At 40.3% G+C, this 20,974-nt stretch overlaps 1 long non-coding RNA gene across 1 annotated transcript in view; it reads right to left on the bottom strand.

Moving 5' to 3' along the window:
* Positions 4,485–20,974, bottom strand: part of LOC110256667 — a 92,038-nt gene continuing 75,548 nt past the window's right edge. The window contains exon 3 of the long non-coding RNA XR_002338531.1: positions 4,485–5,735. This is a non-coding gene — a long non-coding RNA (uncharacterized LOC110256667). The remainder of the gene's footprint in view (positions 5,736–20,974) is intronic.

Genomic DNA, 20,974 nt, shown 5'->3' on the forward strand with positions numbered 1-20,974 from the left:
AATGTAAAAGTGATACCCAGAAATATGTTGTCTTGAGGAAAATAGGACAAGACTGTACAAAAATATAAAAAATAAAGTAACAGAAAATAGTAAAAAAAAAAAAACCTGATTGAGAAGACTATAGTGTCACCACAGTTGTGGGGATAAGAAAGGGCATCAGAAGAGGCTATTGGTGCTGCCATCATAAAGTCCTCAAATGACAGACAAGCATCCACCTGCAGGGAATGGCAGACAACATGTGCCATGGAACCAGTGAAGTGAGTGGTGAGCCAGCAGTGGAGAACATACAGAGTAAGTGACATCTGCCACCACTCTCACCACCCTGGGGTGCTATAGGCTAGAGATGGCACCACAATCAGAACACAGATGGGTGAGAGCCACACATGCAGCTCAAGCCCAAAGGCCAGCACTGGAACTATCAATAGCCCATAGCCCTGAACTCATCCTCTTCTTATACTGAAGGTAGTCACCCAAATTCAACACGTCAACACCCAGCTGGTGGCCCATTTTCATGTAATCATGCCAAAGAAATACTGTTCCAGTTGGAAAGAGAGATCCTATAACCAGAGCCAGCCACAGGCCCCAGGACAACCTCAGAACCTAAGTTCCCTCAGATATTGGGGATATCTGGTCAACCTCACAGAGTTTAAAGCACCTTGAAGGGTTTAAGTAAAGTCAAGGGCCCTCATGGGTCCCAATCTAACCTCAAAGTGCCTCGTGCAGGTGAAATTTCCACAGAGTTAGTCCCAGATTTCCAGGAAGGGGATTGAGAAAATTCCAAGGAAGGTGCTCCAAATACAGTACGCTTCCTGAAGCCCAAGCCTATATTAGGGCTGAAGCTTAACTTAAGTCTAAGGACAGTACTAAGGGAAACCTAGAACCAGCCCTTGAAAAACCTTGTAATACCATGATCAGGAACTTATATATTTTATCTATAAGTTAGAACTTCCAACATGTCTTATTTTTCTGTGCAATGAACATTATTAGGTAAATTGGTAAAGAAAATGGTGAAATAAATGAGAAACTCTGGACTTTTGAGGCTTTAATGTAGTAGTATGAGTTTTGAATTTTTTATGAAGAGCCTACCCATCTTTTGTAATTTTATTTTAAAAAATAAATAAAATGAAACCCGTATTCTGTGATGAAGTATGTTACTTATTATTCCACAGAACACACTTTAGAATAGCTACAATAGACATAAGAGCCACTGCAAGGATTTCATGCAGAACAGACTTCCATTTTAGGAAAATCACTTATGGTGACAGGAAAGTCAGTAGTTACAGGTGAGGGAAGGGAAAGATCAAGACTGGGGGTTAGGCAGTTTTTTGCAAGAATTAGTCAAGTGAGGATTAGGTCTGAACTAAGCCAGCATTGGCAGTACAGTGCAGTCACAAACACATGTTTCTTAGGTAAGTTAAACTGTATGCACCTGGCCAAAAATAACTAAGTAAGGGAAAGAGTCATTTAATTATTTCAGGCTAGTGAGCTTGCCACTGCACTCCTCAAGCTCCAGACTCTGTGTGAGACTGTTTACTTGGAGTTTTCGTTATCAAGTACATTTTATTCTTGACCCACTAGCCCGTCTGAGTATGACTCTCATATTTAAGGATATGTATTTTCCACAAAACTCTGCCTTTAAACAAAACTCAACAGCTTCATCTGGGACTCAATCTGTCCCATTGCTAGAGGAAAAATTGGCCATATTGGACTCACTGAGAAATAGCATGTCAGGCTCTGCTGTAACTACTTCCTAAGGTATTCTCAAGGGTAACTTCGACCATATGTGACTACTCTCTTTTGAAGATGACATCCGTATCCATTCCCAATGTAGGTTGCAACTTTATTCACAGATATTGTCAAAGAGCCCATGTCAACCTCTAAATCTAGCCCTGTAATTCTACAGCCCCAGTCACACCTAAGTTTGCCTCCTTTTAAAGGAGAGTTTGAATAATCTCTGGATAAAAACACAAACAATATGTATATATCAGAAGCCGAAGGGGCTGGAATTTGATAGGTTTTTCTGGAAAAATATAAACTGTTTAGTTTTTTTGTTTTTTCTCTTTGGTTTGCTTTATATTTTTAAAATAAACTTTACTTTTTTGAGCAGTTTTAGGTTCACAGCTAAATTGAGCAGCAAGAACAGAGAAGTTTCCCATATACCCCTTGCCCTCCCCCCATATACACAGCAGAGCTATTTTTAAGAATAATTTTTGTCAGATGTGTTTTAATCAACTATTTATCTAGCATATAAAATGTGTTCCAGCAACATCAGACATAATTCATATTTTACATCCTTTCATTCATTCATCTATTCACTTATTCAAGAAATAGTATTGTCTATACTGTGGTATCCAATAGGGTAGCCACTATCCACAGTGGCTATTTAAATTTAAATCACTGACTGCTTAATTTTTAGATAAGGAAACTGAAATTCAGAGAGTGAAACTGACGAAGCCTAATCCAATGTGGCAGAACTGAGAGGTAAACACAAATATTCTTCTATTTTTAGAAATTTTCATCTCTAATGACTATGGATCTCTTAAAATATGTCATAAAAAGGCTTTATGAAAGGGCAAATAAATATTCTGTTATTTTTCTCTTAGATTCCAAAGACATGCAAACTTGGGCTATGTGGGATCACATTGTACAAAGGTAATCACCTTCATATGTGTTCACTACATTTCTAAATACCTCATTTAGTCAGCTTCATAATAGAATAACTCAATACAAAGAGAAAATATCTACACTTTGAGAGGCTTTCTAATGATTTTATTTTTCTAGAAATTTACCAGCAATATTTACTTTACTTCTAAATGCAAAGAAGAGTGGTCCTGCTGCATAAACATATGAACACCCACTTTCATCACCCCACAACACCCTAGGAACCACATCCTCAGTACTACAGTGCCACTTTAGCCAATGTTTTTTTTTTTTTTCCTGGACATTTAATTGTAGCCAGAGGTATTTGGTCTTTGACTAGCTGGCTAGAATCCTGAGCTTGTTTGAATATTGATGAAATTACAGAGAAGCTCTCAATCTTCTATAATAGGAGCTTGTGATTAAGCCTAAGAAGAAATAGAGCAAAGCACAGGCTATGGGCTGGAGAGAACAGCCAAATCCCTCACTGATGGTGGCTTAGCCAGCCAGGTCGACATGTAAGCTTCCATCCCCTTCTGAAGAAAGGTGTCCATTAGAAGAGGCAGGCACCCTGGAAAGTCAAAGGACAGCAGAGCAGCAGTTACTATGGTCAGTTGGGAAAGACACTGTGTCCAGAGAGAGTGCTCTGATGTTGGACATGATGGACAGAGGGCAAGACCAACTCTACTATGGCAGAGGAGTCAAAGGGTTAGGAAGCCAGGCATTGCTGTTCAGAAACTACTGATAATTCTCAAGAACTAGTAATGCCAAGCGTGCAACCTCATGGCCCACAAAGGTGATCTGTAGAGGAACAAGATCCCAAAGGCACTATGTGGCAAGAACATTAAAAGAGCAAAGCTAAGCAACCAACCTTCCTCTTTCTTAGAAGCTTCAGAGTACAGTGAATACATAAAGGGGACAACAGAAGTAACAGTACAACAAAGCATAACCCCATATGTGTTTTTAAAAATGTATGTGTCATATTTATGTTTTGCATGTATATGTATGAGTTGTGAGAAAGTACTCTCACTTCTTAATTATACATATTAAGGTTTAAAACTGATGGCAGTAGTAGCAGATACCTCTGTTTTTCAGCCCCATTTAGTTATGGGAATTTGAAAAGTCTCTTCACACGTGTTATCTTTATTTTACAACCTGTTAAATGGGCATGCCCTTCTGACAGGAGATGTGAAGCTCAAATGAGCTGATGCTTCCAAGAGTAGGTGAGAAAGCAATATAATAAAAATAAAAGACTAGTCTTTTTCTTTTATTTCTGTTGAGAAACCAAGAGTATACTTGAAGTACCACTACAGAAACACTGACATTCCAGAGCAGGAAAAAAAGCTTTGTTTTTGCACAATTCGCATCTATCCAGGCTTTTAAAAGTCCTGTAACAACGATTCTGTGTGGATTTGGTCATGCCAAGGGATACTTCTGTAATGTTTTCACTGTAGGCTGTCCATTCTCTCACTCCTGTCTCTGAATTGAGGAGATCTTACTGACCTGCTTAGCTGAGAGGTGGTCAAAGCAGTTTTATTTATCTCTTGATTGGTTTTCTCTGTTCTTTTACTTCAGATTACAACCAAGACAAGCAAGAGAAATGAGAATAATATCCTAATTAAAAAGATAAAACTAGGCTTTTACATTCTTTCTCACTTATAAGCTTTCTCTCCACATAACACTAAGTATGCAATAGGAAAAACTTATCTTCTAAGAGTTGCATATCAGTCATTAAAATAAATATTAAAGCTTTAAAATGAGGCTTTATAGAGTTGTATTCCCAACACTCTCATTAATTTTTGCTAACTAGAATCCTTAATAACCCACAAAGAGCATTAGCTTTCCAATCTAGTGTGCATGGGAATAATTTGGAGTGCTTGTTTAAAATGTAGATTCTTGAGCCTCACTCATAATTAGTCCGACTTAGTTTAGATCTAGGATGTGTTCAGGAATCTGCATTTTTAACCTGTATCCCAGATGACTCTAATGCAGATGATCTAAAAATTGAGATTCCACTGCAAGTGGCCTTGGAGAACTAGAATGAGATTCAAATCCCAGTCCTCATTTTCAAAAGATAAATAGCTTTAGATATAACTAACATTTATTCATTCAACAAATATATGTTGAGCATCTATGTTTCAAGCACAAGATAATGAGGATACTAATATAAGGCAGCTTTCACCCTCAAAGAATTTATGAAGTATCTTTTAGGAGCTGAGCTGAGTTTTTGCTACCCTCTCTCTATGCACTATGTGCCCAGTTGATATTTTGTTATGTCCATTACTTTTAGTATCATCTGGGAGCATAAACCAAAAGGCCCTTCAAACATTTTCATGTTTTGAGTATAGATATCATTGAAATGACACTGGAGGAACCACAAAGTCTGCAGATACCTTATGATGAAAGCTATTTTTATTTGGTGGGAAATAGGTGGTTGGTGAAGGGTGTCTATACAACAGCAAGGAACCCTTTCTATTTGGCAGAATCCCTCCATATTTAAGTCTTAATGGAAAGCTTAATCATTCGGATGGTCATGTCAAGCACTTTGAAACAGCAGAATTGATGCAAAGATACAAGGTCTGTTGTGAGGGTACTTGTTACAGAGACTGTAGAGAATTTCCACTAGCAATGTTGAAGATCAAGGCACAACAGCAGTGAATGGACAGTGTTGACAATGCCATGGCAGTATCATAACTAAATTATTTCTGGGTATGAGGTTGTCTTCTTCAGCTTCAGCCCACTCTTCAAAAGTGGTTCTACAACCTTCCAACTGATTCCTTCTGACAATTTTCTGCTTTCATTCGTCAGGTCGGTTTCTGTTGCTTATAATCCAGGATCTGACTGATATCAAAACTAGTGCCAGCCAGTAGGTAACAGAAAACATAATCTCAGACAAATGGCAGAGGAAAAAACTGAGATTGGATGTTTCTGGACTACGTGGGCCTGAAGTCAGGGAGGATCCTATAAGCAGGGGAGTCAGAAAGACCCCAGTATGTAATGATAAATCAGCCAGTTAAATTATTGTTGCTCTTGACCAGGAATGAAATGCCCAATGAAGATAAGAGTTTCTGGGATCCAGTTGCCACTTCTGTAGAAAACTGAAAAGAATGCACAAGTCAAGGACTATAGTGTGAGGTGCTGATCTATCACTTTACTGGAAAAGTGCACTGAAAGAGAGTAACAGTTCTCCAAATTCTCACATAGAGACACTGAATGAAACACAAGGACTGCTTATGACCAATCTAAAACAATGTTTTATCTGTCAAGGCAAAATGGCTCAAAAAGTGAGATCTATTTAATTCACTCTCATTATTCTGGGGCTGGTGGTACTTTTGGGAATATAAAGAGGTTTGGAAAAGTCTGGAGTACCCCCAATGCTCCCTTAGCATTGAGCATCCTCCGCAGCCTGCCCCCTGGTCAATGAGAGCATCCTCCCTGGCTGGGAGACACTGCCTTCCTTCACCTAAGGGAATTACCTCCCTAAGGGAGCCAATTCTTCTCATACTTCACTCTCCTGCCATTTTGTTGCCAAGGTCAGATATGGGAAGAAAAGGAAGACGAGGCTTACACACAAACATCTTAATAAGTCCACTAATTTATATCTGCGAGAATCTGGAAAATAACATGAGGAAATGGAGTCTAAGAGGGATTGGTGAAGAATGGATCAACCTGAGTTTATTGATAGGAGTACTAGAGTTTCTAAATTAAGCATGGCAGTCAAAGAGCTGGGAGTCTAATTATTCACTTAATGAAATCCTGACCAATATATGGTGTCTGCATAATATTTTTAATATGAAATGGGACTAAAGTAAAGAAAGGAACCCAAAGATTGAAAACAGAAATTTTGGAGGACTTTGCCTTGTGCAGTCTGACCAAGAAAATTCACCCCCAATTAAGCTACCAATAAGGCCCAGAAACTAGGCATCTTACCAATGAAATAGCAAGAGAACTGTCAGCATATTTAAAGATGAATGGAAAGTTGGTCAGAGGCAAGAAAGATGAGAGGAGTCCTTTGATTTCAGTGTAGGTGAGAGAATTCTGAGCTGGCAGAAAAACAAGTAATATCAAGAAATCACAAGGGTCATGGACATTCATCATATGGCATTTATCAGAATGGTCTGACACACAGGGATTTTAAATAATTTGCAGTTGATTACTGAATACCTACATCTAAAATAGATGTGGAGCCCACTAAGGGGTCACTTGATTTGTATTGACAAGAGCACAAACCCAATAGACCTTGAAGCTACTGAACAGAGATCTAATTGGAGTTTCCACGAGAAACACAGTCCCTTTTCCATTTCTCTGACCTGAGTCAGGTCTTAGACCCAGAGCTCTTTGAAAGTAAAGATGACAGTTGAGGAAAGGCCTTGGGGAGGGGGGAAGGCATCAAAGGAAAAATGGACCAACTTTGGTACCCTGGGAGATAAAGGGGCTGAAGGAGTGATGGGGGACTTTGGGGTTATATTTTTATATTTATCTTTTCTCCAGATAATATTTTGCTTGTTCCTTTGCATATTGTTTTACATATGTTCTGGCATTAACATTTTAAACTGTTTTCCAATTTCCTAAAAAGTGTTTCAAAGGGATGTTTTCTACTTAACTCTTCAAATCTTGAAGACAGGCCTGTGACATACTCAAATATGTATAAAATGGCCACTTTCTCTTTATCCATTACATTATCTACCAGAAATAACCTTGTGTATGACTTAGCAATCTAGAATTTTATTTTCTGAATGTTGTGGTTACTTAACTCATTTTTCCTAAATTTTTTTTTCCTAATGCCAGATGAGTTTCCATTACATTCAGATTCTTACCTGTCTTCTCAAATGGAATGTTTTCCTTTTGCATTTGGAGAAAGTGCTAATTAACACATTAAGAATGTATTTGGTACATTTGGTTGCAAATGCAAATAGTCAGATCTTCTATTCATTACAGCCTTTTGCCTGCATCATTCAAGTGAGTAACAGGTTGCACGGAGACATCATCAAAATGAGTCAGTTATCCTAAGTACTCCTTTTGTTTTTCTGGGAAGAGTTATGTATTATGAATAACTCAAATTGCATTTTCATTTCATCACCATGGTAACTACTATGGCAACCTTTGAAGGAACGGCCATGCTAATTCCTTCACTGAATAAGAGATTTTGGCCACACTTTTCCCTGCTGAACTTAGCAGGGAATATTTACAGGATCCATAAGAACAAAACATCATCAGCAATTTTGTACTTTTGGATTTTATATTGATGTCTATATATACACTGAATATGAGTTCCCCTAAAATCACATTCTCCTGCCCAGTTTAGGACTAACCTCTCTAGCCAAAATATTATTCTCTTTTTTTGTCCCAGTCCTGTTCCCCTCAGGATTGAGGAGTATAAAAGGAGGGACTGAAACTAAGAAGGACCCTGCAGGGTCCTCCTGGGTACAAAAGTCACTCTGTCATTCCTTTCTTATTTGTAGAAAAGGCTTTAAGTCTCTTAGAACTTTGCTGAGTTCCGAAGAGCAGACTCAGTTGCTAATTAGGGAAGTGAGGGGATGAAGAAATAAAGGAAAAACAAATAGTTCAGGAATAAAACAGAGTCCTAGTTCTTCTTCAAGGGGTATGCATAACAATCTGACACAATATCTGAGTTATTCTCCAGGAACTAAGACCCCAGCCAGGTGGAAAATGGTGACTACATTCTGACCACAAGCTCATAGACTCCAGACTGGTTGGAACCAGAAGGCTAATGTCGAAGACTCCTGAAACATCACCCTGTTACCACCAATCAGTCAGAAGTAAGTCCATAAATTGCCTTTAAAAAATACTTCCCTGAAAGCTGTCAAGGGGTTTAGGTCTTTTGAGCAGGAGCTGCCTGTCCTCCCTGCTTGACAACCTGTAATAAATGCTGTACTTTCCTTCACCACAACCCAGTGTCAGTAAACTGGCCTTGCTGCACAGTGGGCGAGCAGACCCAATTTCGGTTCTGTAACACTTTCTAACACTTTCCTAGGGGAGAGCAAGCTGTAGGGCAGAAAGAGAAAGTTATGTATCAGGTGCCTACTATGTGCTAGGTGCTTTCTCTCTTGATAAGCTGATTTAATCTTCCTGACAGTACGATAGGGTAAGCACCATTGTTTTCCTCCTGACAGATGAGAAACCCAAGGCTCAGAGAAATCAGTTCATTCAGTCATTCATCTAATAAATAGTTACAAACTGTTTTCTTTCAGCAACATGGACCAAACTTTACAAATAGAATCAGTGAAACTGGGATTTAAAACAAAATCCATCTGACTTCGGAAACCACATTTTTATATGATTTTGTTTTCAAGCAGCATTGGGTTGCAACATGTCTTCCCCACTCTGTGGTCTTGACTGAGAATAGCAGGGTTGGTCAGTTATATGACTCTTTGTGGGGGGGAGGGTGAGAGATTGGGGAGATGGAGGAGAGAGAGGAAGGGGGGAGCAAGTGAGGAGAAGGGAGAGAGTAATGGCTTGGGGCCAGATATTTCTATATTCATGGCCAAAAAGGAATATAGAATCTACTCTACTAGAAAGCAGAATACAAGATATAATGGTATTTAATATGGAAAAGTCCCTTTTCCAAAAGAATATCCTTTCTCTGCTTTCATGAGGGGAAAATTCTTCATAAATACAATGAAAACAAAGGGTTAAACTACAAACAAAAAAAATACAATTCAGGGAGTTAATTTCACATGTATAAATGACTCCTAGAGATGCTTTCCTTCTGTGAGATTTGAGCTCCTAGGGCAGTGAGGGCCCTGGGACTGAAGTGAGGGGGAGAAGGTTGTGCCACCCAAGAATATGGCTCCTGCCATAAGGGTCATTTTAGACCAATTAATTTTAAGAAATGGCCAAAGGAGAAGCTCTAAAAACTGAGTAGAAGTTACCTTTTTGGGAGATGTTTACATTTACAAGGGAAATCTCCATTTATAAGGGAGTCTTCCTCTCTGTACCAGGAAGAGAAGGATGAGCCTAAATCTCTAGAAAATCTTATCAATGGAGAAGGCAAGGACTTAATCTGTAAAACAAGCTTACCCTTGTTTATTGTGCTTTTCCTGGTCACCTCCCATCATCAACTCCCCTCCCATAGAACATTTTGTTTTGGTCTTTAACTGGAGATGATATTTAACATGGTGACTTTTGGGGGGCTGTTTCAGAGTTACTTAGTTTTCTTATGTATCACCCATGTTTACATGAGTATACATATTATGAAACTTGTTTTTCTCCTGTTAATCTATCCTTTATCATGGTGAGGGGTATCTCCGCTAAGAGAGGTAGGGGGAAAATTTTTTTTCCATCCCTACAAAAGATAGGACTGGGAACTTTTTTTTTTTGGTCTTTTTAGGGATGTACCTGCAGCATATCAAAGTTCTCAGGCTAGGGGTTGAATTGGAGCTTCGGTTGCTGGCTTACACCACAGCCACAGCAACATGGGATTTGAGCTGCATCTGCAAACAACACCAACCACTCACAGTAATGCCAGATCCTGAACACACTGAGCGAGGCCAGGGATCAAACCCACATCCTTATGGATACTAGTTGGGTTTGTTTCTGCTGAGCCACAATGGGAACTCCAAGACTAGGAACTTAGAGTGAAAGGCTGAGACCATTTTGTACCTGCAAGTCCTGAAATGGTGCACAGAGAAAAGGAAGAAGGCACTGCTATAACACTGCTCTCAAACTCACCATGTCAGGGCACAAACAGACAGTGGATTAGGAAAATGGATTCCATGGTGAACAAAATCAAACAGCCTCTGCCATAATGGAGCTGGCAATTCAGTGACAGGCTGGCAACCAAATAATAAGGTGAGCCTACAAATAAATATAAAATTTCAACTGCTGTAACAACAATGGAAGAAAGCTCATCATGACATGAGAAGGAATAACATGGGAAGCCTGTCATGGTCTTGGATGTGGGGTGGGGGTGGGGGGTGGTCAAGAAAGGGTGGCTTCTAAAGTAGAATTTGAGCTGAGACCTACATCTGTCACCTTTTCCTTAATCTAGCTTCTTTGCATGCATTCTCTATCTCTGTGAATGGCTCCACAATTAGAGATAGAAACATTATCTTTCATTTCTCTTTTTCCTTCATCTTCCACTCAATCATGAGATTCTGTTTCTCTGTAAGCAGATAGTGCAGAGGGTTCCTGGAGAAAGAGAACCAGGCAAGGATTTTTGGACTATGTTATTTTGTGATCTAAACCTGGGCACAATGCTTTCCCTTGAACAGGTCTCAGCAAGGAATGATCTCAAGGGAAACAAGGGAATGCAGGAACAAAGGAAAAGCAGTGAAGAAACAAAAATTCAGCAGTAAAACAGTACCAGTTCCTTCTCAAAGGATGTATATCACAATCTGATATGTATCTTTGAGTTCTTCAGGTACTAAGGCCCCCACTCAGGTGGAGGATGGAATGATGATGTTGACCCTCCTGACATCAATCAACTAAAGCTTGAACTGCAGACCTTTGTCCCAATTCTATGCTACATTTCTTGCCAAGACTCAGCCTCTGTCTACCATTGCTGAATAGAAATGTGGAGACAGAGTTTTGGATGAAGGAGAAAAAGATAGCTTTACTGTTTTGCCAGGCAAAGGGGACGACAGCAGGTTAATACCTTAAAGACTGTGCCCATTTTGCGAGGGATTAGGAGGTGGTTTTATAGTTTGGGGAGTGGAAAATATGGCTGCAGGTAAGGATCAGGGTAGAGGCAAGCTTGCATTGTCTTTCAAAGTTGGTTCTTAGTGGCCCCCAGGACTGGTTCTGGTGATCTTCCTTCTTCCCAGAAAGAAGAATGCTTCATTCAATAGTTCTCCCATTTGTTGGGGGTTTTAGTTCTGCAGAAAGGCTCAAAGATATTGTTATGCATATATTCCTTAAGGAGGAACCAAGACCCTGCCCCAAGGCTGCACTATTGTCTCTTGATTACACCTCCCTGGACTCAGTATCCCCTTCCTTCCCTGATTAGCAACTGCCCTGTGGAACTCAGGAAAGGTCATGGATGCTGAGGCTTATTCCCTAAAAGCAAGAAATGGAGGATGCAGAAAGGCTTGTGTGCCTAGGAGCCCCCTAGGGCACTACCTCAGTTACACTTTCTTCTCTCCTCAAGTCCTTGTATGAATATGCATGTACCCTTAACTTAAAACTTCCCTCTCAGGTGGGGAATCGGAACTGACTTGCCATGTGCCACCAAAACGCTAATCAGACTTACAATCTAGAAGGCTGGTCCCCTCGGAATAAGCCGCCTTGGAGACCAGTTAAACAGTCATTCATCATGGAATGACTTTACAACTTCCCTCTACCCCCTACCCCAAACCATTACCCACATTCCTAAGGAGATCGCCACCCCCCCAACCCTTGCATACTGACTTAGCCTAAGAACAACCCTGTGCTAAAAATAGTAACTACCCCCTTTCCTATATAAATAACTGTTTCCTAAGCAGCAGGAGCCTGAGTCCTCTCTCAGTGCTCCTGCCCAACCTGTTGGTCATTAAAACTTGCTTGAGGTCTTGGCGCTCTGGCCTCCTGCCTCTTCTTGGATTTTCTGCTGTAACATTCTCCAGTTTTGTTGTTTGTAGAGATCCTGCTTTGAGAAAGATCCTGGTGTTATCCTTATTTGCTGCAAGTAATAAATCCTTCCTTCTCCTGATCTTTGGATTAGCTGTCTTTGGGCTCAACATCCACAAAGATGTGAACCCAGTTTTTGGGGGTTTTACCTCTATATTCAAACATTATTTTCTCTTTGCCACCTGGGTAACCCTTGTTCATGCTGCAAACCAACATCTTTATCTGGACCAACTCAACAGTCTCCTAATTAGTTTTTCTGCTTTAGCTTTCATCCTCCTCTTTGCTCTGCCAATCACAGTTTATTTTCCACAATGCAGCAAAAGTGATCTGTGAAAAATACAAGTATAATGGAGTCACCGTCTCATGTTAAACCTCTTGGGAATTTCCCATTGCCATTAGGATGAAATACAAATGGCTCATAAGACCCTAAGGATATGCCTTCTGCTCATTTCTGTAGCCTCTTTTCTTTCTGCTTACACTCTATCCTCTGTGCATATAAGTTTCTCTCCATCCCAGGCATATATCCTTTCTTTCTTTCTTCCATCCTATCTAAAACACTCTCCCTCCTTCCTTCTTCCTCCTTTTATACCTGGAATCTAATACTAATCTTCCAGTGCTCAGCTTTCTGATGTCTCTTTCTCTGCATAAACCCGAGGTCCAAAAACTAGGTTAGGAGTCACACATCACCTATATCACTGGATCATAATTACCAGTTAAAGCATTCAGAATGAGTCTCCCCAAAATGTGCCAATTTGGCATATGGACTACTTTGAGTTGAAAGCAATCACAACCCAGAAGATTCAAGAAAGTCATTTACTTCTCCCTTCATTGCCTAGGAATTTGGAAAGAGAACTTGGTCCAGGAAGAGAACTATCTCCAGTGATAACTACAAAGAATATGGACTAGGTGTGGGGAGCTGGGAAGGGCTGGGCTAGACCTGGGGATCAGATGCCTCTCTGTGTCCTGTGCCTCTGAAGAGCATGGCAGGCATTTACCAAACGTTCACTCTTCCTATCTTCAGGTAAGCTCTCTTCGTTTTTAGGATTCCTTAGCTCGGGATGGCATATAAGCCTCAACTGTTTGACTATCATTTGGGTCTCATAGTCTTAGGAGGATCCCATACATGTGTGATTAAATTTGCCTTTCTCTTTTAATTCTGACTTGGATCAATCCAGCCAAAGAACCTACAAAAGGAGAGGAAACTTTTTTCTTCCCAACACCAGTTCTCACTTGTTTGTATCCCTTACTGGATTGTGGCTTGTCTGACGCAGGAGTCTCATTTATTTTTGTTTGCTATTATAGCTCACCTGCTTAAACAGAGCCAGGCTCATTGTAATTATTCACTAAATATTTGTTGGAAGAAAAGAAAAAGAAAAGGTGGCACAAAGCAATGAAGAGAAGATGAAAGGAGGGAAGAAGGGAGGGAGGGGAAAAGGGGAGAAGTGAAAAGAAGAAAGGAGGGAGGAAAAAAGGAAGGAAGGAATCCTTGGGGAATGGCTCACTGTTCTTTCCTGATTTAAATGACTCTGAAAAGGTATGAGGTGCTTAGTTCTCCGGCCAGAGCAGCGTGATACAATTAAATCTCTCCAGCAAGAGAAATGTTCTCTATTTGTATTATCCAATGTGGTAGTCACTGGCCACATGGGGCATTTGAAATGTGCCCAGTGTAATTAGAGTTTTTAATATGATTTTATTTTAATTTTAAATCATCCACATGTTTCTCTCTTCTGTATTACAGCACAAACCTAGGGAAGCTGCAGGTAGAGCCAGCCTCTCGTGCCTGGTCCACACAACTCCACCCCCTCAACTTTTATGCTCCCCTGCTGCTCAAGACTGTGCTATTCACTGCAATTTTCCTGTTGTTTTTAGGAATTTCTCTAAAATTCCTCCTTGCCAGGCCAAGCAGTGAAAGTCAAATAAATGCAGCAGAAAGAATGCCATTTGCACTTCATTTTCAACAGTCTTAATGAAGGTCATTTTGATCTCACAAATGCTGGTGAGTAATTTCTATCTTTATCACCAAGAGCTGTTTTTTTTTTTCCCCTCAAACTCTCTATAATGGTAAAATGGTGAAATATACAAAGAACCTCTCAAACTATTTGGCTGAAGTCTCCAAAATCAGCTAAAAAAAAAAGCTAACAAAGGTTTTGAATATTATTCTTCATTCCTTTGTTGTACAGAGAAAACAGGTTGCAGAATAGCAGAAGGCAGGCAGGAAGAGAGACAAGAGAAAAGCAGGAAAGAGAAAATGAGTACATAATCTTTGCCTCCTCACATGAAATTGAGCAACGATTGAGCTACAATTATCATTATTAGAGAGCCAGCAGGGTGGAAAGGGGAGAGAGCTGGATTAGGAGTCAGAAGTCTTCTTTCTATCAGACCAACTTGCTTGGGTAGGTTATATAACCTCTCTGAACCTCAGTATTTTTCATGTCTAAATGCAGGAAACTATTCGCAACTCTCCTTATCTGGTTAGGTTTTTGCAAGTTTCAAATGAAACAATATACGCCAAAAGGATATACAATGTGAGTTATTCTTACTGTTGCAGAAGAGAAGGTGATTACAAAATCTCACCACTCTGTCTTCCAATAAAGATATCAGGATGGAAAATAAACAAGAATATATTATTTACACTTCTTAACAACCATATAATCTACTTACCTATCTTCAGCCATTGAAGTGTGTCCCAAAACATTTTTTTTTTCTAACAAGTATCTATGGTTGAGAAGTATCTACTTCTACTTAATTCTGGAGCCTGGTGGTGCTATATAACTTCATACCAAAGGCCAGACTATATCTTGCTGGCTTGGAATGAAGGGAAGAGGCACAGCAGTGGAATTCAAAACTGGGTGATATCTGCAATGAAAGTACATCTTTGGGCCTCTCCTATCTCCTATTTTCCCCTACTTCCATATTATACTAATTTCCCTCTCTGAGCAGGGACCTACTTAATCTGAAATGTAATAGTCCAGTTCTTGCTCCCAAGGTTCTCTTAAGCTTTGAGAGATATATTTATTCAATAAGCTTAATTAAACTTCCAATACCTGTCTAGCAATATACCAGATGCTCCATTCAAAGGAAGGGAAGCCCTGAAGAAGTTTACAATCTGGCATTGTGGCTCAGTAGTAACAAACCAGGATAGTAACCATGAGGATGCAGGTTCGATCTGTAGCCTCACTCAGTGGGTTCAAAGATCTGGTGTTGCCACAAGCTATGGTGTCAGTTGCAGATGTGGCTCAGATGTGGAGCTGCTGTAGTTGTGGTATAAACAAAGTGAATTTGATAAGTGTAATAATAAAGGCACAACATTCTGTAACCTCAGCAGGAAGGATGAATCCCCTTAAGTCACAGGACACCTGGAGGTTCATTAAGAGTGTTCTCTTATGAGCAGCTACTCAAGGACCGCTAAAGAGGGCTCACTCTGCGTTCCTGACCATGACATTTGCCAGGCACACATGAATCCTTTCATATCCTAATGAATGCAGAATTAACACCCAATAAAGAATGACTGGCACTTGGAGAAACAAAAAACAAACAAAAAGAAAGTGCATTGTTCTTAGGCATATGAATGGCAAAGGTGTCCATCTCAGTCTTGGCCCTGAAATACTGTCTGGGTTTCAGGATGTGTCTCTCTCTCTCAATAAAGCAAAGTGTAGTAAAACAATAACACAAATCCTAGTTTTGCTTCCCTCCAAGCTGTTCACATTCTTTCATTTAGGCAGCCTTCATTCCTTCCTTCATCTTTTCATCAAATATTTACAGAATACCTGTGATGTGCTAGGTACTCCTTAAACAGCATTAACAATAAGGCAGATATTTATTCTATTCTTGTGGTGCCTATGATGGAAAGTAACAAGGAAATAAGGAACTTTATCATTGGAATCAATGTAACAACAAAAACCCAGAAGCATGCTTTTGCAAATTATAATGCAGCCCATGGAGAAGGAGAAAAGGGGGAGTCCTGAGAGAAAATAGAGAGAACCTACTTTGGCCTTTAACTCTAGGAATTAATATTCACATTGGAACATGAAGGTGGAAGATGAAAGGGAGCGGAATGGGGGCAGAAGCAGCAGGGAGAGCCCCTCAGGAAGAAGGGAGTGTGTGCTAAGGCCTTGAGGTGGGGGCATATCTTGGCCGGCTCCTAAGGATGCAGGTGGAGTTTGTTAAGGAATATGGTAATGCAAACACCCTCACCCTTCCTAGGAATTCATTTACATTCATTTCAATGTGTTCTCCAAGCAGTTCAAGTGAGAGAGTATGCGGTGGTGGTAGGGTGTTCCTAAAATACTAAGAACAGCGGTGGGGTGGTCCCCTCTCTCATCTCTGACTACTCTCCTTCCCTCACTGCCACCTCTGGTCCTGCTGCTCCCTCAGCTCACCAGGCAGGTGGTGCCTCAGAACCCCTGCACCTGCTACTGCCTTTGCTTGCAACCTTTTTTACCCAAATCACCCTATTGCTCAGTCCCTGACCTGGTTCAAATCCTTGCCTTCTGGGTGAGACCTCCATCCATTTCAAAGTGCATCTCTCCAGACCCTCCCCATACTGGCTACATTTTTCTCTATTCGTTTTGTTTGAAAGAGCTGGAAAATGTCCTTATTACTGCCCTTATTCTATTTCCTCCAGACTTTAGGTCTCACAAAGGCAAAGATTTATATCTGTTTTGTTCATTGCTGGATCCCCAAGCTTCCAGAATAGTGCCATAGTCAATATTCAAAGATACTTGTTGAAAGAATCTCATTTAATCATCACAAGGCAATAAGCAAAGACTAGTTCAAAGGGGTGGTGAATTCACTCTTGTGAAGTTACAAAAATCACTTCACTGACAAAGTCTTGTACTGAAGACAATAAAAACCCTCAAATTAAATTCAAATATTGTATTAAATTTTGACAGTTTTTCCATCTCACAAAATGAAAATCAATGATATAATTTATTAAAGCTAGTAATTTTTTGCCATCATACATTATTTGAATTGTGACATTATATCCATTGATTGAGATTCCATTTGAAATTCAAAAAGAGTACCGAAAGGTTCTCTGTAAAGTTCAACTCTTCTTAAAAATTGCTACTCCTTGCCTTCTGGCAATGTGGTATAAACTGTACATTTTAGTGAAGTAGATATTGAAGCATAAAGAGAAATTGGTCTTAAAAATATGTTTCATTTTGCTGTCACTTTAAATATAAAAAAACAGAATGTAAGCAATGAGGTATTGGGGGGGTTATCTGTTCTTCAACTCCAAGAGATAAAATGAAAAATAGAGCAAAAGTGAAAGAAACACAAGTAGCCAGATACATCTCTTTTGCTAAAAACATGGTGTTTAAACTTCCCATTTTAGTACTTATTCGAACTTGATGCTTTTTGCAATAAGCCTCTCAGGCTGTGGGACAGCCTATGTGAGCTTTTTACTTAGCTACTTGTCTTTGAGAATATAAGGTAGCACTTTGATTCTCCTCTTGAAGTCTCAATTCTCTTCTCTATGAGAATGCTCTACTTTTCACTATCTGGACAAAAATCCTCAGTCATCCTATTCCTTCTGGCTCTAATTATATCAAATTGGATTTCAGAAGCCCCCTTCCAGAAGATAACTGGAGAGGTCGGGATGTCAATCAAGACAAGTTGGCTAAGGCAGGGAGTACATGTCCCTGGGATCTTGAGTCTATGGAATGAGAGTGAGGAAGAGCAGCAGTGGGGGGCAAAGCAAGTGACCTCCATCCAGGGGAAGAAGCCATGTGCCTTTGCCCTTGGCCTCTGAGGCATTCAACTATGTTGGAACATGCAGGTCCAAGACTTGCTGGACCCAGCCTCTGCTGTTGACATTCTCTTGGCTTAGATTAAAAGGATGAACACAGTGATTAGACAGGACTTGGTGGGCCCAAATCAGGGAAAAGCATCTTTCAGAAATACAGCATCTGTTCTTCCAGAAAACTACTGAACTATATCAGAGTGAGAGCAATTAATCCATAAAATTCCAATGCCAGCACTGCTTCATAACCTGATCAAAAACTCTAGCAACGTGGTCGTTTGTTGGTATGCAATAATCTTTTTTTTTTTTTTCCAGTGATATAAAGATTCTGGTGGCTCTATCTTTATGTAAACATTCCCCAAGTGATACACAGCTCAGTACCTTACACACTGTAATCCCTCACTACATGTTTATTGACTGATAAATATATGAATGGATGGCTAACAAAGGAACAGCTCTCTCCTAGCAAATGTCAGCATTTTACCCTGAAAAGCAAGTAATGAAGCTGAGAGCAAGCATTTTACAGCACCATTTCTCTAAAGGCTTTTGACATAAACTTTTTTTTTTTTTTCTGGATAAAGGCTTTTTTTAAAAAAAAATGTTATGGCATACATTAAAAATAAAACAGAATAATTTAACAGTAATAAAATAATTTTCTTGTGGTGTTATTACTAAATGCATTTAAAAGATAATTTCTAATCTTATATAAACACTGTGGACGTTAACACATCAGAGAATGCTTACTATATGTAAGGTCACCTCTTTGCTAATTCTAGTTGTCTTTATCATACAGTAACCTCTATGTAGGTAGGGTATGTAACAAGCCCACCTCTATTTCCCTTCTGTTTTACCCCTAAGGAGTGAGGCTCTAGGAGATTCAGCCCTAGCAGGGCTTGCCTTAATCTATGTGTCTTGGATAAATCACTTGGTACCTCTTGGAGGATTAGTTTTCTCACTTGCCTGCCCTTCCTCCCACCTAGATACTGTGGGAAGTGCTTTGAAATGCCACCATGGAAGATGCATATATTTACAAAAGTAGAAACTCCTCACATGAAGTATCACCAAGAGAGACCCTTCCTGATTCCTTAGAGGGATTCTACAGCTGCCTCTCTACCCAGCTTCTCAGCAGAGAGAGTGGCAGTTTCTAGGGAGATGGGTCTCAGCTGAGATCAAAGGCATCACTGTCTCACCTTCTAAATTCAGAGGTACAACTACTTTTGTTATCATTGTGCCTCCTGAGTTACCACAGAGCTACCCCAAAGGGTGTATTTCAGAAAAAAATAGTTCTGAAAATGTGCCTGATGTGCCAATGTAGAGAAGGCTGAGGCTGGGGGTATCCTCAAGCTAAGATTATGAAGTAGTAACTATCTATTATGGGCTGAGTTGTGTCCCCCTCAAATTCATATGTTGACGTCCTCACTCCCAGTAGCTCAGACTGGGACTCTTTCTGGAGACAGAGGTGTAAAGAGGTAATTAAGTTAAAATGAGATCCCTTGTGTGTGCATGACTAGCATCCTTGTGAGAAAAGGAATTCCTACACAGACCAATAGGGAGGGAAGACCAATGAGAACATAGCAAGAAGGCAGCCATCTACAACTAAGGAGAGAGAGAGGTTTCAGAGGAAGCAACCCTGCTGACACCTTGACCTTGAACTTTCAGCCTTCTGGACTGTGAAGAAATAAATTCCTGATACTTAAGCCTCCCAGTCTATGGTATTATGTTAGGGCAGTCTTCTCAGACTAATATACCTTCATCTTTCTCTCCCCATGGGAGAGGGGAATACATTGGATGGATATAGTACCCCTTTCTCCCTCAACGAGTGAACCCAAATTTTTCTCCAATTAGGTAGGGTCAGTGGTCACTGGCCTGAAGGTTGCTGAGTCATGGAAGAACTCTTGAGTCTCTGATGCTGCCAAGGTAGGAATGGGGTCTGAAGATAGAGGGTGAAGCTGGGACAAGTTCCTACCACTTGTTGTGGGGAGAAAACTTAAGTCTCTTTGAGGGCTGAGTAGATGCTGCACAAAACAGCTGGCTTCCCCTAGGAGGGCCTCCTAGTAGAGCAAGGGGACCCCAGCAAGAGGAGACTCTGGGGAAAACTTGTCACTGGGAGGATGAAAGCCAACAAGAAGACCAGCTTTGCCAACTCACTTTTGCCAGGGAGGATCCCCTGAACAAGCTACAAGTGAACTGCCCTTGCCAATTCAGACCTAGGTAGCATAGCTTACCAATAGTTAAGAATAGATACAAAAGCTGTACAAAAAAAAAAAAAAAAAAAAAAAAAAACCACAAACCTGAGTTAAATCAAATTGGGACATGAGAAGGAGGACTCTTATGCCTGCAATGATAGCAGAGTCTAGCAGGAAGAAGACAGACTCTTCTTTCCTGGCAACTACTTGGTCAATGAAAAGCTAGGAACTTTTTTTTTTTTTTACTGTAGCTCCTCCAACCTCTTTTTCCTCCTATAAAAGTTCTCCTTCCCTTGCCATGTAAGGACTTGCACAATGCTCAACATGGTTGCAGACCCTGAATTGCAATTCTCTTCTGATCCTGTATAAACCCTTCTATGCTGGAGACATATCTTGAGTGTCTATCTATTTGGTGTCAGTAAAACCACAGCAACCCACTGAAGGGGGGTGGTGAACTTGTAGCTGCCACCATGTTGGCGGTCAGTGAGAGTCAGTGTTTTTCCTGCTCCAATTACCAGGAGAGATGTTTGTGTTTGGAAAGAGCAGACTATATCCTACTAACAGTTCTAACAACAAATTCTGATGTGTGTTGGGGTTTTCCCTTTACCAAGCAAATTCTCCAGCTGCATGTCCTACAGCTCAACTAAATTCTGCCACTACTTGGAGAGAGAATCAGATCCCATAGGTTAAGGGCTCAGTTCTGCAAGACTTCATTCCCCTCCCCTCTTGAAATAGCAACTGCAAGTCCAGGTTGTCACCTGTGTTTCTGACCAACCCTCTATAGATGGGAGGTACTGAGACCCCCTTCTTTGGTTTGATTAATGTGCTAAAGCAGCTCAGA

The sequence above is a fragment of the Sus scrofa genome, chromosome 14, assembly GCF_000003025.6.
Source record: "Sus scrofa isolate TJ Tabasco breed Duroc chromosome 14, Sscrofa11.1, whole genome shotgun sequence".
Lineage (NCBI taxonomy): Eukaryota > Metazoa > Chordata > Mammalia > Artiodactyla > Suidae > Sus > Sus scrofa.